The 15,632-nt window shown below is 36.7% G+C and overlaps 1 pseudogene; it reads right to left on the bottom strand.

Moving 5' to 3' along the window:
- Positions 1-809: 809 nt before the first annotated feature.
- LOC140510525 (ADP/ATP translocase 3-like) lies at positions 810-1,690 on the bottom strand (annotated as a pseudogene).
- Positions 1,691-15,632: the final 13,942 nt, after the last annotated feature.

Here is a 15,632-nt window from a genome sequence, read left to right on the forward strand (position 1 = left end):
AGATATGTACTCATCATAAGGAAACATTCCAAAATGATATAAATTCCCTTAACAGATAGCAAGTTTCATCATTACCAAACATCTTCCAGCAGAGGGTAGAGGATGCCCTAGGATAGCCCAGTTAGAATTCAGGCTTAGTATGAACTATATGACCTCTGAGTAACTTCCTATTCTGCATTTCTGTTTCTAGGACTGTATGATGAAAGAAGCTTTACAGAAAATGTGCCATGGTTGGAAACACTTCAAAAATATTACCAAAAATGCACTGTTTCTTGGTAGTCAGAAGGAATTCTTATCTAAAAAACATCCTTTCAAAATATGTGGATGGGCTTCATTGGCATCTCTGATTCTTTATTTTTTCAGTCTTCTGTGCATTTATTGTTTAACAGCAGAATGCCCAACACAGATCATCATAGTCAGCTCTACAAAATAGTATATATAGTGCTTAAGTACAAATGGGAGACATGACTTTTTAAAATAAATACTTAAACACAAATTTATGGTCCTACAAAAGAACAATTAAACAAGATGGCCTAAGTTGATCTGCCTCCTTGGGCCCACAGAAACTATTATTTTCCCAAAAGCCAATAGAATCAATATACTGAATCATCGTTAACTCCACTGTGTGAATAATGGATCCCAATAAATGAGTCCCTTTTTCTAAGAGCTTTTTCTGGCTCCCCTACAAACATGATCTGGCCTAGATAAAAAGACAACAGGAATTTCCTGAAGGTCAATGGTCCAAAATGGTAAGTATGGTTAAGTATTCTACATGATCTATATTCACTGGTTCCTTAGTTAGGATATACTTAGATTACTTGCTTCAATTCATCACACAGGACAAGCACAAAAGCTCCACCATGCCTCTAAGAACAATGGACTAGGCACCCTTGAAGAAAGCTTTGCCACCCTCATCTTTAGCAATCTTCTCCCAGCAGTCAATTGTCCCAACATACATGATATCTGCTCCTTTGTGTCCAGACTGCATCATCACTTGCTGCCTTACTGTATCAAAGGGATAAAAGACTACACTTGCTATAGCAGTCACTGATTGTGCAATCATCCAGCTTATCACAATATGAGTGCTCTTCAGTTTTGGGAGCATACCTTTTGCTGTATCATAGATGCCAAAGTAAGCTGTTCTATAGATAATGATACTCTGCACTGAGACACTGAAACCTTGATACAAGCCACAGATTCCATCAGATGGTGATTTTCATAAGGCAGTCTCCTAGGCCTTTGAATTCTCTCTCAGTGCAAATTTACCAACATCAGCTGCCAGTAGGTTCTTGCAAAATCGAAGGGGTAGACAAAGCGAAGAGAGATGACTCCAGCTGCACCACTAGAGGTAAGATTGCCAGCAAAATACCTGCAAAACCGTGTGTGTTCGTCCACTCCTCCCAAAAACACCTGCTTATACTTATCCTTAAAGGCAAAGTTAAGGGCCTAGGTGTGGAAATATCTGATGACATTTGCTAAGTTATCCCACCAGAAGAAACTGTTCTGGAATTCAGACTATACAATCCATTATGCCTTTGTACTGCTTATCTGCAGCAATTTCTTTACTTGCATGCTGCATCTACAATAGTAGCTTAATTCTCTCAATGGGGGCCACCGCTGTCTTGGAGATGGCAGCTTTGATGCTACCTGCCAGGAAGTCCTTGGCAAAGGACATGGCCTGGTCCATCATGGCTAGCAAGGGGGAAGGTGCTGGAGGTGGAGAAAAGCCAGGTGAGAGAGGGCTGAAAGCTGGAAAACTCCGACAACTCTGATTCTAAAGAGGAAAAATATTGTGATCAAGTAATTGATAACAAATTGGACAAACAACTAATCTCTGTGCTAATCAGCCAGGAAAATATTTTGCAGGCAAAGTTAAGAAATAAAAATAAAGACATACCTAAAAACTTGGTAGGAGAGGATTCACAGAGGTAGCTTGCCCACAACAAACCAAATGGAATGTGTAAGAAGTCACAAAAACCAGAAAATTCACTAATGGCAATATGTTAAATAAAAGAGACAGTCACAAGGTACCTTTTATAGAAAGTAAATAAATATCTGAAGACTATCTCAGTTTCCTAAAGTAATCCCACTGAAACTGACTGTTCCTTCCTGCTCCCTATAATTCACATACAAGGCTGATCCTAGAAGGGGTCTGCTACCTAGTTTGGTGCTGATACTATAGATACCAGTTTTCAAAGATAATGCTTTCAGAACTGAGGTAGTGTGTCTCTTAATAGTCTTGTAATTCAATCTGGAGAACTCTTAAGCCTTCAGAATCTTTTCTCTATTTTCACAGTGTATGGAGTTTTCTTAGGAGAACACTGTGGGACCCAAATGACTACTGAAATTTTAGGCAATCAGATTTTCGAGATATGCCCATGGCAGGGTCCAAGGAGGAATACCAGTAACAAGAAAAATTGAGGCTCCTGCATCAATCAGACTAGTCCAGATTTCCTGAGGTCTGATGAGAATGAAAAGGAGGAAGATGTGGAGGAGCTCAAAGTTGCAGAGTCCTGAAAGTGTAAGGTATCAGAAACTAAGCATACACATTAAAAGACTGAAAATAAAATAAATTAGCAGTTCTTAAAAAGCAGAAGAGAAAATAACAGTGAAAATTAGATGACTAGACACTCAGAAATAAAAAAAAAGAGTAACGAACTGATAAATGTAAATAGAAGCTCTGCTTTTAAAGTATAACAAAACTATTGCACTGTTAACCAGCTTGATTAAGAGATAGAAAAAGTAAATTATCTAAATTTAAAATTTTTTAGTCAATACAAAACAGATACATTTTTAAAAATCAGAAACTATTATGTTAAAATTAAGTGTGTTCATATATACATAACACATATATATACCTTTATATGTATGTATATATGTCTCTATAGAGACACATATATTAGATAGATAGATAGATAGATAGATAGATAGATAGATAGATAGATAGATAGATAGATAGACAGCTCATATTTAACACAGTGCCTGGCACGTAGTAAGTGCTTCATAAATGTTTATTGATTATTAAAAACCCTATAAAGCATATGCATGTAAATGCCCTTTTATATGAATTTAAACACAGAAAAATCAATTATTCTAATTTAAGACATCATCTTTCCCTGTCAATAACTGATTAGCTGATAGAATAATTGGAGTTTGCTAAGTTATTCTTCTCAGTGACCTCTGCAAAGGGAATTGGCAGGAAGAAATTGCCACTAAGTAGGAATTATTACCTAGAGGTATAGAAAAGGTATCTTTCATCACAGAGGAACTATTTGGATTTAATCTATTGAATCTTTTGGGAGTAAGGAATGTTACAGCAACCTTCCAGCAGTTAATCAATTAGCCATTTATTGTCCAAATGGAATACTTTCTAAATAAAGTATAGAGAATTTCAGCTAGAAGTGGTGACAGTTCTAGGACATTTGGTTGTCTCAAGTAGTCTGTGGAATAAAGTTGAGGCTATTTGGAAATAGAATACCAAGACAAACAAACATATAAATACTCTCAGATTTTCCTAAATAAATGTCTCCCTGGCTGCTTTTGAAATCTATTGTTTTGTCTGAGACTATTCCCTAAACCAATATTCCCTTTCCATGACTTAGTTAATTATTTTGGATAATTGTTGATATTCCTCTCTCACTCTTGTTTCTGGCTTCCATATTTCCAAACTATGCTGTCTCATTCTGAAAAGTCACTCAATGGTCAAGTCTTCCTTACCCTGGAACAACTACCTCTACAGCTGTTTCAATATGGAACCTCCTTCTGTAAGGCCCACTCCCCTCTCTTATTGGTTAGTTTCTCCTGGAGCTTCCATTTTGGGGAGGAGGCCAAACTGGCCTTCTTTTCCTTCCTGCCTTATTCCTGGGTTTGAAAGCATACTCAGTGCTGCCAGGTACCTTTATCCCAACTGGAGCCTATTCTCACAGATGTTTTAATCTAACAGAAAGGTACACAACTGAATACGATGCAAAATTAGATGACAATAAGATGGAAATAGTAATACTGATAAACATAGAGCAAACTTGTATCAAGGATCTTTTATATGTCTGAGTTATGTAGAATAATGGAAAATGATGGCATGATCAAAGATATGGAGAGAATGAGAGGGCAGGATTAGACTAGGCAATAGATAGCAACCCAGTTTGGAAGAAATACGGAGTATATGAGGGACATTAGTATGAGACATTATTAGAAAGATAAATTGCAGTTATGCAGGGTCTTTAAATGGTAGGACTATGATTTTTTTTATACAAGGTAATCAGAAACCATTGATAGCAATAATAATATATTTATATTACCAACAGTAGCTAGATATTTAATAGAATTTTAAGATTTTCCAGTGATGAGTGACTTAAACAAAGTAATAGATTAGAAAGAGTTCTTTTCTTTAAGTTATACTGGTTACACTTTCAAAGCATGGCTTCCACTATGCCTTCTCAGCTACCCTTGTCATGAGACTGACCTGTCCTCACCCTCCCCAGCCATGCTAATGCCATTAATGATATTTTAGGATGAAAGGTGTCATCAATTCCTGTCCTCAAAACAATTTTTCCAGGCAATCAGGAACATTTAATATTCTCAATTTCTTTCTCTCCAAATGCCCATGTGTTTGTTAGGTTACAATAAACTCAAGGTATATCTAGTTGTAAAGTCCAACATTTCTTTTAAGGAACTATTTCTTTAAGTTTCACTAATGGTGATACTTTTTTTACCCTTTTTTCTAATATTTAGACAAGAGAAAAACCATTTAATCATCAGTTAGCTCTACTTAGCTGCCCGAGTGCTATGCATTTCTCCTCAGTCATTTTATGAATGAGTAATGGAGGTTTGCCACAATCAACACCATCTCCCCTGTGGCCACTCTCTTTCCTCCTGGAACCCTGTCCACCTTCCAGTGTCAAAACAGAGCTCCTGCTCTAGCTTGAATTCTCATTTCTCCATATTAGTCATCAAGTATATATCCAATTAGTTATAGCTTCTGTCTTTGGCCCTAACATGGGTCAAAATATCTCAGAAAAAAGATATTTGGTTATAAAGCTGTACTATAAAAGTTATGACTGTACTGAGGAAAAGTATAGAAGAGTTTGAGAAGGGAATATGTATAAGAACATTACTGGCCCTCTATAGAAGCTCTTAGGTGGCTGAATAAATAGAGCATTGGGCCTAGAATCAGGAAGACCTCAATTCAAATTCAACCTCACTTACTGCCTGTGTAACCCTTGACATGAAACTCAGTTTCTGTTTTCCTTAATCCATTGGAGAAAGAAATGATAAACAATTCCAGTATCTTTACCGAGAAAACCCCATGTACAACATTGGAATGCTGTGGTTCATGGGGTCACAGAGCTGGACATGACGGAACAACTGAACACTGACATGTGTCTGTCCCATTTAGGGCTGTTCACAGAATAACTATCTTTCTAGCCATCAGTTTGTGCTGCTAATGCCAGACATCACTAAACCATTAAACTGACAGCAAAATATTCAACCAAGAATTCTCACTAATCTCATCAATTGACTTTAACTGGAAATAGCAGGTTAGTAGACTTCTCTCAAATGAAACTGAGGTATAACTTCACAGATAAACAGAGTTTAGAAACTGTGGTTTTAATTTGTATGTGTTACTATCTACTCCCAAGTTGAGGATACTGTATAGTTATTAGTAAGTGAAGATATCTGAAAGAGGTTTATAAGCCAAATATAGAGCAGTGAAAATAGGAGCAGTCTAGGAATTGAGGGCCCAGTTCAATTCCTAGATCTCCTTTAAATAGCTGTGTGAACTGGGGCAATTTATCTAAATTCTGTGGTACTCAGTTTCTCCATCTGTAAAAAAAATGAGTTTGGAATACATCTCTCCAGGGACTTTCAAATTTAATATTTTTATTATTCTATGATTAGTCCTAATAATAAGGCAAGTGATAATGAGGCAAATATTTGGAATCAAAATGATGAACATGAAAACATATTTGAAGCTATTGAGTGATTTGAGATGGTTAGTGAATGATTTTCTTTAATGACTGAAGTTTAGGTCTTATACCTCTACTATGGAAACAGTAAGAAAAGCAGAGTAAGGTATCTTCACTTTCAATTGATATATTTTTATTATGAGTGCTGATATTTGTATTTTATAAAATTCATAACATCTCACTTTAAATTGTTTAAGATATCAAATATACGTCTACTTATTCAAAGACAAAAAATTAAACAATGGTACTCATGTCACATTTTGTAATGTGAGTCAATAAGAATGCAAGATTGGCATAATAGAAATTCACAGCAAACTTTTCAGAAATTCACCTATGCTATTAATCACAGAACCTTTTCCCCAATATCTAATCAGAAACATCAAGTTTCATTAAAAGCCAATTCATTTTAAGACCAAACACTTCTATGAATACAAATGAAAAGAGATGTAAGAATGGAAGGAAGAATTATTTCTTTTAATAATACAATTTGTTTTCAAAACTCCAGGGAACAAATGATGTGTACCTAACAATGATTTAGACTATAAATTTCAGGCAGATTTTTTAATTCTTGCATATAGAAAATACCAAGGTGATCCTCAAATATTAAATTGAGAAATTTTCATTTAAAAAGCTAAAAAGAAAGCTAGGCTTCATGAAAGTGTATGGTTATAGCTATAGAAAACATCACATTAAATGGAAAATCACTGCCTAAATTTAACCCAAGATCTAGGCAAAGCAATGAGTGCTTTAGATTCTTTTTAATTTTTATGGTGAGAAGTAGGTATAGCACGGAGGTAATTTTAGATTTTGCTATGGTAACAAGCTTGACTTTATTACATAAGTAGGAAGAAAATCTCAACCCATTAATAAGTGAATAGTTCCATAGCACATGCAGCCTAATTCCAAGTTCTGTAAATGAGGAAAAGTGTGTGTGTGTGTGTGTGTGTGTGTGTGTGTGTGTGTGTGTGTGTGTGTGTTTGGAGGAGGAACTGGAGAATGCAGTGGAGACATCTTTATCGCAAAAATCATTAAATAATGTTTTTGCTATTTATTCTTTCAGTGTCAAGTCACACCTTCTATTCAAATCACACCTGCTTCTAGAAAGATTTTTAAAATAGAGGTCATTCTTAATATCATAATATTTGATATATAAATGTAATACATAATAATATATAAATATCATTATATTTGAGTAGGTCATTAATAACCTACTCAGATATTTTCTACCAAGTAGTTTATATTTTCCTGTTAAATTATTTTTATGATACAGTAAACATTTGCCCCTTTTGCATTCTGTTTTTGTTACAAATGCCTATAAATTAGCACCGTTGGTGTATATCTATAGATATAAACATCTTAGGCATATGTGTGGGTGTTTATTCATATTTTTACTTCCATTCATTGTGATCTCCTGCTTTTCACTCTTTATTCCAATATTGCAATAATTGGGTTTTGCTCCTTTTTAAATTAAGCTTTCCATGATTTATTCAACCATAATTATCTTTTTAAAAAGATATTTCATTTACTTTATTCAATTGATTTGTCCTTTTGTTTTTAACTTTTTATATTTCTCCTTTATGATAATTTCTTGTTTTATTTGTGCTTGGTTATAGTCTATTAATTTGTTGGGGACTTTTTTAACCTTAAAGTCAAATCATTAATCTATTTTCCCCCTTTTGCCAATATAAGAATTCAGGGAAATAAATTAGCCTCTTAAAATTGCTCTAGCTAGAACTCATGAATTTTTATATGCAATCTTTACATTGTAGTTATCATTAATATATATTATTGTTTTTACAATCTGGTTGAGCCTGGCAATTTATTTTTCCGTCTCCATACAGACTTTTTGTATTTTGATCAATTTCTTTTTCTGATTGCTATTTTTATAATGGGATAATATTGTAAGATAACTTTCAAAATTTCCTGTCTTTTTAAAGTCATTTATAATTTCTTTATACCCTAGAGATGTGATTATTTTTCAGAAGCATTCAAAAGCTTTTAAATAAAAAGCAAATTATCTATTTTTGCCATTTAATTCTGACATATATCAAATCTAATTTTTTAGGATTGTAGTTATACCTGCCATTTCTTTAACTTTGCTCATCATAGTAGAACACTGGATTGCTGAATTCAGAGTTATAATGTATAATAATCATAATCATAGTTTGTGTTTATATAATGCTTTAAGCTTGGCAAAGACTTTCAAAAAATAACTAATTTTATCCTTGCAACAACCCTCAGAGATGAGCGCTATTGTCATCTCCACTTTACTGATGAAGTAACTGAAACAAATGATTTAAATGACTTGACCAGGTCCTTAATAGCTAATATCTAAGAAGGAATTTGAACTCTGATGATTTGCTAATACCAGCTCCAATGCCCTATTCAATTGACCCCTTAACTGCTAATCTCTAGTGAACAGACATGGAGATTTAGACTGAGGAATTAGAAACTTCTGGACCTCAGTTTCCACTCATTCATTCATCCAATGAGCATCTACTATATTCCAGGCACTGTGCTTCTAATGCCCTTTTTAGCTCTAAAGTTTTGATTCTATAGTCTTTTTTTTTTCATTCTAAATCATGCTTTAATTTGTTTACCTTTCATTTTAATAATGTTGTTTCTATTTAATTGTGTCTAAAATATAGAGGTTTATGATACCTTTAAATATGAAATAGTTCCTATGTTTAATCTCAATTCAAATTTTAATTAAGCTTTGTTATATCTCATCATGACAATGACCTACTTTCTCATGTCAACCCAAACACTGTAAACATGGGTCAAATATTTCATTTCAGTTTTCTGTGTTTATTTTTTGTTTTAGGTACATTTTCTCTAGGTTAATTAAGGTTAGATTGATACGTATTTATTTATTTGGAATATTAATAGCATTTGTAATCAGATTTCATTTGGAATATCATAGATTTTTCAACTGTTCAAAATCTAACTTTGAAGTGCTGCATATAACAAACATTTTTGATATGTTGATTAGTCTTGCTGAAACTTTTTTTTCTTCTTCCTCTTTGCAAATTGTTGTTGTTGCTTGTCCTTTGTTCTTGAAGAGGATCATGATTTCAGGAGAGTGATGCCATGACTTGCAAGTGAATTGGATTTCAGTGGGGGGGGGCGGGACTGTGCAAAGTTACCAGCCACACTTTCTCCTCTGGAGCCATCTGAGTCCTGTGGCAATGTATAGATCAGGATGAGTGCAAATGTCTCCCCTCTTTTTACAAAAGTTTCTATTAAATGGATAATCCTCTGAGAAGTAGAAAAAAAGAATATGATGAGAAATGTAGATGATGTAAAATATTATATTTTTTTAAAAAGCAATATAAATGTGGTGAGTTATGAATCTCTTTTGATGTTCATGTGGTACATTTCCTTCTCTCAACAAAAATTTTTATAAGAAATAATTTGAACTCAAACTTCTGGGAGCAAAGATGGCAGAGTAAATTATAAGTGCTCTTACCTCCCCTGCTGATCTTATGAACCTCACAGATTTTTGCCCCAGGAAAAATCCTAGAATATCGGAGCCAGTGGAAGGGGTAGCAGTTTTTTACCTTTGGAGGGTAGGGAGATTGATGGGAAGGGTCCCTCTTGTGGCTGAGGGGGACCAGTGTAGGAACAGAGGCATCCCAGCAAGATCCACCTTAGTGGACCAGTAGGAATTCCTGAGCCCCAGTTGGGTTGATCCAGTAAGTGCCAAGACCAAGATCTGAGTTATGCCTTAGCACAGTCAGGAGAATTGGTCAGACACTATCACAGATGGGATTCACCAGCTACTAAACATGCCCATAATCTAGCACAGCCTTAGGGGAGGAAGAGACCTCCAGAGGCCAGACCACTTCTTCCCCACCCTTCACTACACAAGCTTCAGTGTAACCCTGGGGAAACTCAGATAGATTTCTCCTGACCTTGGCCTTGGCACACACCAGTGAGATTAGCACCTGGTAAGCTTCAGCATTGTTTAGCTTCTAGTTGAAAGAACCAGAGGCCACAGAAAACAAAGCCAGTAACCAGTTCCCAAGCTCCCAGCACAAGTACTTGGGACAGAGTCTTCTGTGCCCCAGATGCAGAGATCCACTTAAAAAGTCAGGAAAAGAACCATCACCATGAGCATGAAGTAAATTAGAAAAGTAAACACCATAGAATCTTATTGAAGGGACAGAGAAGATTGAAATACAAATTCAGAAGAAAACAGAATTGACACTATACCCACATCTGAAACCTCAAAAGGGAATATGAACTGGTCTTAGGCCCAAGGAGCATTCTTGGAAGAGCTCAAGAAGGATTTTAAAAAACAAATTAGAGCGGTAGAAGAAAACATCAGCAATGATTTTAAAAATATAATCACTTCCTTAAAAAAAAAATTGGCCAAATGGATAAGGAGGTGCAAAACCTAACCGAGGAAAACAACTCATTAAATATTAGAACTGGGCAAATAGAAGCTAATGAGTCTATGAAGCATCAATAACTAGTCAAATAAAATCTAATGAATGAAAAAATAGAAGGAAACATCAAATGTCTCACTGGAAAAATAACTGATCTGAAAAATAGATCCAGGAGAGCAAAATCTAAGAGTTATTTGTCTACTGGAAAGTCAAGATGAAAAAAAGAGCCTGGACAGTATCTTCCAAGATATTAACAAGGAGGGAGCCAAGATGGCGAAGTAGAAAGACGCACATACACATAGCTCCGAACCCACAAACAACAGAACGGCAGAGGGGACTAACCCAGGGCGAATTCTGCACCCAGAGACCACGGAATATTGGAGCGAGGGAGATTTCTGTTCCAGAGAGACCTGCAAACCTCTCGCGGGTGGACCTTCTCGCCAGGGACTGGGCACCGGGGAGGGAAGAGGAGAGCAGCCCTGCCGCGGCAGCAACACCGTGGGAAAGAGATCCAGCGGCCACGCGGGTCACCCCACCCACAGAGGGACCTGCAAACCTCTCACAAAAGGTCCATTGCGCTGCAGACACGGTGCCCAGCCCGGACCTGCGGCGGCGATGGCGGCCGCGGCTCCAAGAGACAAAGTTCTGAGAGGAATCTGGAAGCGGGATCTTCAGCAGCTACACGGGCCCCCCACCAACAGGTGACTGACGGGGGTAGGTGAGAGAGTCTCTTTGGCGGGTTGAGAGGGGAGCGTGGTGCCCCCATAGCTCGGGCCCCCCCGGGAGGTGGGGGCTGAGAGGCAGCTGCGGATGGGGGCTCCCCAAACAAGCGGGAGCCTGGATCCACTGTAGAAGGTCTGTGTATAAACCCCCTGAGGGAATTGAGCCAGAGAGGCGGCCCTGCCCCTGACCTCAGCACCTGAGCCTAATTTAACACTGAATAACAGCCCTGCCCCCGCCAAAAATCCTAAGGCGGGAAGCAGCATTTGAATCTCAGTCCCCAAATGCTGGCTAGGAGGACCAGGAGGCGAGGTGGATGTGAGGAGAACATTCAGAGGTCAGGCCACTAGGGGGAGACAATGCCAAGAAAAGGGAAAAGAAATAAAACTATTGAAGGGTACTTTATTGGAGAAAAATCACTTCCTCCCTTCCTTTCTGATGGGGAGGAACAAGGCTTGCCATCAGGCAAAGACACAGAAATCGAGGACTCTGTGCCCCAGCCCACCCAATGGGCTCGGGCCATGGAAGAGCTCAAGAGGAATTTTGAAAATCAAGTTAGAGAGGTGGAGGAAAGACTGGGAAGGGAAATGAGAGGGATAAGGGAGAAGCATGAAAAACAGATCAGCTCCCTACTAAAGGAGAACCAAAAAAATCTTGAAGAAATTGGCACCTTGAGAACTAGCCTAACTCAGCTGGCAAGGGAGGTGCAAGGGGCCAATGAGGAGAAGAATGCTTTCAAAAGCAGAATTAACCAAATGGAAAAGGAGATTCAAAAGCTTACTGAAGAAAATAGATCTCTCAAATCTGGAATGGCACAGATGGAAGCTTTGGACTTTTCGAGAAAGACAGATATCTCAGAACATACTGCGCAGATTCGAAAAATGGAAGATAATGTGAAATATCTTATTGGAAAAACAACTGACCTGGAAAATAGAATCAGGAGAGACAATGTAAAAATTCTGGGTCTACCTGAAAACCATGATCAAAAGAAAAGCCTAGACATCATCCTCCACGAAATTATCAAGGAAAACTGCCCTGAGATTCTAGAACCAGAAGGCAAAATAAATATTCAAGGAATCTGCAGAACACCGCATGAAAGAGATCCAAAAAGAGAAACTCCTAGGAGCATTGTGGCCAAATTCCAGAGTTCCCACGTGAAGGAGAAGATATTGCAAGCAGCTAGAAAGAAACAATTCAAGTATTGTGGAAATACAATCAGGATAGTACAGGATCTGGCACCTTCTACATTGAGGGATAGAAGGGAATGGAATATGATATTCCGGAGGTCAAAGGAACTAGGACTGAAGCCAAGAATCACCTACCCAGCAAAACTAAGTATAATACTTCAGGAGAAAAAATGGTCTTTCAATGATGTAGAAGACTTTCAAATTTTCCTGATGAAAAGACCAGAGCTGGAAAGAAAATTTGACTTTCTAACACAAGAATGAAGAGAACCATAGGAAGGCGAACAGCAGAGAGAAATCATAAGGGACTTAATAAAGTTGAACTGTTTACATTCCTACATGGAAAGACAATATTTATAACTCTTGAAACATTTCAGTATCTGAGCACTGGGTGGGAGTACACACACACACACATGCACACATGCACACATACATAGAGACAGAGTGCACAGAGTGAATTGAAGAGGATGGGATCATATACTAAAAAAAAAAAATGAAATCAAGCAGTGAGAGAGAAATATTGAGAGGAGAAAGGGAGAAGTTATATGGGGCAAATTATCTCTCATAAAAGAGGCAAGCAAATGACTTATTACTGGTGGGATAAAGAGGCGAGGCAGGAGAAAAACATGAGATCTACTCTCATCACATTCCACTAAAGGAAAGAATATAATGCACACTCATTCTGATAGGAAAACCTATCTCATAATACAGGAGAGTGGGGAACAGGGGCACAAGCAGGAAGGGGGGGGAGGATAAAGGGGAGGGCATGGGGAGGAGAATGCAATACGAGGTCGACACTCATGGGGAGGGAAAGGACCATAAGAAAATAGAAGTAATGGGAGACAGGACAGGATAGAGGGAAATATAGTTAGTCTTATACAACACAACTAGTATGGAAATCATTTGCAAAACTGAACAGATATGGCCTATATTGAACTGCCTGTCTTCCAAGGGGAAGGGGTAGAGAGGGAGGGAGCTAAAGAAGTTGGAACTCAAAGTGTTAGGACCAAATGTAATGTTCTTACCACTGGGTAACAAGAAACACAGGTTAAGGGGTCAAGAAAGCTATCCGGCCCTACAGGACAAAAGAGAAGACAGAGACAAGGGCAGGGAGGGAGGATAGAGGAGAGAGCAGATAGGTCACAGGGGCAATTAGAAAACTTGGGTCTGGGGGGGGGAGGGGGAAAAAAGGGGAGAAAATTTGTAACCCAAAATTAAAAGTTTAATAAAAAAAAAGAAAAAGATATCAACAAGGAAAACTGCCCTGAGGTCCTAGATCCAGAGAGCAAAATAGTCATCAAAAGAATGCACCAATCACCACCTGAAAGAGCTTCAAGAGAATGACAATACCAAGACAAATTAGCAAAACTTATGGGATGCAGTGAAAGCAGTGTTTAGGGGAAGTTTTATATCTCTGAATGCTTGCATGAATGAAATAGAGAAAGAGGAGATCAATGAATTCAGCAAGCAACTGAAAAAGCTGGGAATAGAACAAACTGAAAATCCCCAATAAAATTACAAATTACAATTACTGAAAAGCAAGGGAAAGATTGATAAAACTGAAAATAAGAAAACTATTGAACTAATAAATAAAACTAAGCTGGTTTTATGAAAAAATGAATAAAATTGATAAACCTTTGGTCAATTTGATTTAAAAAGAAAAACAAATTACCATTATCAAAAATGAAAAGGGTAAATTCACCTCCAATGAAGAGGAAATTGAAAGAATAATCAAAAATTATTTGACCCATTCTATGACCACAAATTTGACAATCATAGCAAAAATGATGAATGTTTACAGAAATACAAATTGCCCAGATTAATGGAAGAGAAAGTAAAATATTTAAATAACCCCATCTCAGAAAAAGAAATTGAGCAACCTATCAACAAACTCCTCAGGGGAAAAATCTCCAGGGCCAGATGGATTTACAATTAAATTCTATCAAACATTTAAGGAACTGTTAATTCCAATACTATATAGACTATATGAGGAAACTGTGGAAGAAGGAGTAATGCCAAATTCTTTTTGTGATACAAATGTGGTGCTGATGTCTAAACCAGGAAAAGCCTAAACAGAGAAAGAAAATTATACACCAATTTCCCTATAGAATATAGATACAAAAATTTTAAAAAAGGATATTAGCTAAAATATTACAACAATATATCATGAGAATAATACAATTTGATCAGGTAGGATTTATACAAGGAATGCAGGGCTGGTTCAATATTAGGTATACTATCAGCATATTTGATCACATTAACAACAAAACTGACAGAAACCACATGATTATCTCAATAGATGCAGAAAAACTTTTGACAAAAAACAGCAACAATTCCTATTGAAAATAATGCAGATCATAGGAATAAATGAAGCCTTCATTAAATAATAAACAGCATCTACCTAAAACCATCAACTAGCATTATATGTGATGGGGATAAGCTAGATGCATTTCCAAAAAGATCAAGGGCAAAACAAGGATGTCTATTTATCTCCACTGTTATTCCATATGGTACCAGAAATGTTACCATTAATAATAAGAGAAGAAAAAGAAATTAAAGGAATTAGAATAAGCAAAGAAGAAACTAAGTTATCACTCTTTGCAGAGGATATGATGATATACTTAGAGAATCTGAGAGAATAATGTAAAAAATTACTTGAATTAATAACAACTTTAACAAAGTTGCAAGATAGAAAATAAACCCTACATAAAACATAAATCATCTGCATTTCTGCATATTACTAAAAAAAAAGCCCAATAGCAAGAGGTAGAAACAGAAATCCCATTTAATGTTACTATAGACATTATGAAATATGGGAGAGTCTGCCGGCCAAAAGAAACCTTGGGACTATATGAATACAATCACAAAATACTTCTTGCACAAATAAAGTCAGACTTAAAAAATTGGAAAAACCTCAGTTAATTGCTCATGGGTAGACTGAGTTAATATAATAAAAGAATTTTACCTAAATTAATTTACTTATTCAGTGTCATGCCACTGAAACTCCCCAAATTTATTTTATAGAGCTAGAAAAAATAATATTGAAATTCATCTAGAAGAAAAAAAAGATCCAAATTATCAAGGGAATTAATAAAAAAAAAAAAAACACTAGGGAAGGTGGCCTAGCCATACCAGATCTTAAATTGTGTTATATAGAAACAATCACCAAAACCACTTGGTATTGGCTAAAAAATAGAGGGGCAGATCAGTGCAATAGGTTAGGTACACAGGACACAGTAGACAATGATTATAGCAGTCTACTGTTTCATAATCCCAAGGACCCCAGCTTCTGGGATGAAATTCACTGTTTGACAGAAAGTGCTTGGAAAACTGGAAAATGTTGTGGCAGAAAGTGGGCATAGACCAATGCC

Source organism: Notamacropus eugenii, chromosome 6 (genome assembly GCF_028372415.1).
Source record: "Notamacropus eugenii isolate mMacEug1 chromosome 6, mMacEug1.pri_v2, whole genome shotgun sequence".
In the NCBI taxonomy this organism is placed as follows: Eukaryota; Metazoa; Chordata; class Mammalia; order Diprotodontia; family Macropodidae; genus Notamacropus; species Notamacropus eugenii.